General features: G+C 50.6%; 1 long non-coding RNA gene across 1 annotated transcript; it reads left to right on the forward strand.

The window, feature by feature from the left end:
- Nucleotides 1–2184: 2184 nt before the first annotated feature.
- On the forward strand, nucleotides 2185–3118 carry LOC120970318 (uncharacterized). The gene is made up of 3 exons (XR_005765034.2): nucleotides 2185–2307; nucleotides 2404–2756; nucleotides 2892–3118. It is a non-coding gene; the product is annotated as an uncharacterized lncRNA (long non-coding RNA).
- The last annotated feature ends 269 nt before the right edge of the window (nucleotides 3119–3387 follow it).

A 3387-nucleotide genomic window follows, 5' to 3' on the forward strand; every position in this document is an offset into this window, starting at 1 on the left:
TGTATGAGGATGAGAACAAGAGGGACATCCACGCGCGCTCCTCCTCCGCCGCCCGCCTCGCCACGCCACGCCTCGTCATGACGCGCCGCGGGTTGCGGGAACGAGCCGATGTCTAAATTTTTGCCACGCACGACGGGTATACGAAAGGTCACGCGGAAGCTGAAATGTTTTTGCTGTAGTGGTGATTGAATACGAACACCGCGCCTCTTCGCCTGGCGCCTGTTCGTTTCGTCTCCCTCATTCTCTTCAGCTCCCGGCGCAGCCTCTCGCCTCCTTCTCTTGCGTCTATAAAAGGGAGGTCGCTCCTCTTAGAGAGACGCACCAAAACCTCTTCTTCCTCTCGCCACAAGTTCTTGAGCACTACGCTACTGCTAAATTCTTCCCCATCCCGGCTTGCGGCGTGTACCGCAGGTCGGGACAGTAGGCCTCCGAAACCGCACCTTTTGAGTCCTGTACGGGAGAAGGGTGATAAGGTTTTTGGGGAGCGCTCAGCGCGACTACTGACTTCTTTGTCACGGACGCCCCGGACTCCGACGACTACTTCCCCGACGATGACTTCTTCCCCGACGTTGACAACCTCCTCGACGACATGGCTGGCGAGGACACCGACCCCAAGACCAGTGCATCTGCTCGACTGCTCCCGTTCCGTACGTTCTAATACTCTTTCTGTTAGAAGTTCTGTCACAACTTCTTGCTCTAGTGTCTGTTCTAGATGTGTTCGGTTCTAGTTCATATATACAGATGCTATTTACCTTCTCTCTGTCGAATTGCATGAATTATTTTATCTTTGCTATATTAGTCATGCTTTATCTAGTATTTCTGTCAATAAAATCATTCGGAAAATTGCTCATATTTCCAACAACAACCCCCACCAGCATCTGGCGCTGCTCATCACCGTGTTTGAAGCACCGGTGTAGCAAATATGCATGGATGTAGCAAAAATCTTCGCCGGTGGTAGCAAAACCAAAGCACAGTTGCAGCGAACCGCCGTTGCGGCCATCGCGGGTTGCAGCTAATCCACGAACGGATGAAGCAAAATCCAGCGGCGGTTGTAGCAAAAACGTCGCCGCCATCGTCGAACGTCACAGCTAAGTCGAGCATGTAGCAAACAACGATGCCGGTAGTAGCAAAAACATCAACTGTTGCAGCTCCCGACTGAGGTCACAACTAATCCGTACATGGTTGTAGCCAAAAAAAATCACCGGTGGTAGCTCTGCCATAACCGGTTGTAGCACACATAGTCTTCATTCCAGCAAAAACATACAGCTTGTTGATCGCCGCCGTCGTCGCACGCCGCAGCTAAGCCGTGAAGTATGTAGCAAACAACGACGCCGATAGTAGCAAAAGCAACAACGGTTGCAGCTTTTTTGGTATTGACAGTAGCCAGCCCTGACATATGTCGTCGTGATTGAAGCTTTTTGCGATGCTGGTCGAAGCTTTTTGCGACGCCGGTTGTAGCTTTTTGCGATGGCACTGAGCGGTCCCAGCATTTGGCGTCACGGGTTGAAGCTTTTTGCAGCGCCTGTGGTAGCTTCCTTGAACACCAGTTGTAACATGGGAGGTGTCGCTTAATGCTCGCAGCTCCGGTGAGATTCTCCGAGTAGCAAATGCTCAACGGCGTCGCCCATAGCAGCTCGCAGTCTCCCCCGTCGTCGTCTGCCCCCAAGCTCATAAGCCATGGCGCCCATAGCAGCTCGTAGGAGCCCCCGTCGCAGTCTACCCCGAGCTCGCCAGCCATGGCCGCCCTGACCTTCAGCTCGCAGGCCATGGCGCATGGGAGCAGCACCCCCATGGAGGAGGTGCAGCGTGAGGTGTGAAGGGAGGAGTGCTCGGAGCTGCCTGGTGCTATGTCGGAGGAGGCGAGGTGGAAAGCGATGGGGAAAGCGAGGTCACGGCCGTGAGGAAAGGATAAGGTACACGTGTTCCCTTCCTGATGGCTAGCGCCAGCATGGCGAAGTGACCGGCCCGAGCGTTCATCCGACTCACCGCGCGTAAACGTTTACCATAAAAGTTGGGTTCGTCTGGCCATATCGTTACCCAATAAAGGTTGGGTTTGTTTGGCCAAATGAGAAAACCAGTGAAAACCGGTGGAGAGAAGAGAAGAGAAGAGAAGATAGAGATAGAGATATAGATATAGAGATAAAGATAAATACTAGAGATAGAGACAGAGATTGCTCTGCATTTTCTTTTAGCAGCAAATCACCTGGTGATTGAATTTGCCACCATTGATACTTTGCCGATTTGGTGCTGTTTCTTCTTCAGAGAAGGTTGCTCAACTTTCCATCGGGCGGATCTACAGTTTTGGAAGTAAGACCATGATTTACCTCTCTCTCAGATTTCCACGCAAATGATTCCTAGCTCCTCGGATCTTCTTGATCTCCGGGTTAATGATTTCCTTCGCAGGAGATCCGCTTCCAGGCTGAAACATGTACAGAGCCCTCCACACAGGAGCCTGAAATCTACTCCACTTCTCTTGTACAGTACGAGGAAGGACATGGTGGTGAAGAAGAGAGCGGCAGTGATTGCGGCCCTGTCCATGCTCCTACTCCTCATGCTGTCCAGGCCATCCCATCAACAGTTCTCCAATTACTCCTGCAACTGCTACCGAGAGTGCTACTTAGGGTGCAAGCACGCCTTCCCGATGCTCTGCAAGGTCGTGTGTGGCGGCAGCTGTGATGACAAGAATGACCCCGTAGCCGCCTGCATGGTCGCCTGCACCAAGGACTCCCTATGCGGCGTGCCGGCGGCGCCATCCGGTAAGAGGACCTCCTAGCACCTTGCTTTATGATATGGGTGCGTTCGTAGAGGCACACTCATGGAATATGTGTGCTCTTTATGCTGTTATTTTGTTCTGATGATCTTGTGCTTGCACTGCCATTTTGCATATGCAGGCGCCGCATATTGTAGCCATGCGTGCAACGATACGTGGGGTCGCCATGGACGGGCCAAGGTTCCTTGAAGATTGAAGATCCGGCCGATCATGGGATCATATGATGTCGAACTGCTGCACCAATGCAATAAAATGTATTTGGCTTCGGTGCACTACTTGTGATTGTGAGGAAGTTTGTGAATCTTATAATAAAGCTAGTTATCAATGCATTTGGTAAATCCCTGCTAATTTGATGTGTCTTTGATACCATACTCTGACCAGATTGCAAGATCACAATTGTCTTATCTTCTTTCTGCGAGGAATAAGTAACGAAGGAGAGGGTTAATATAACATGTAAAAGAATTCAAACATCAGCAAACTAATCGAAGCCTTGCGTGAGTCTGAACAAAAGCAAAATAATTTGAAACAAGTTCGTCAGCCACACACAAAATGGGACATATATAAGCCGCAATTTGACGTACGATTGGCCCGTCTTTATACAATCAAAAGAAAAAAGT

The sequence above is a fragment of the Aegilops tauschii genome, chromosome 6, assembly GCF_002575655.3.
Source record: "Aegilops tauschii subsp. strangulata cultivar AL8/78 chromosome 6, Aet v6.0, whole genome shotgun sequence".
Lineage (NCBI taxonomy): Eukaryota > Viridiplantae > Streptophyta > Magnoliopsida > Poales > Poaceae > Aegilops > Aegilops tauschii.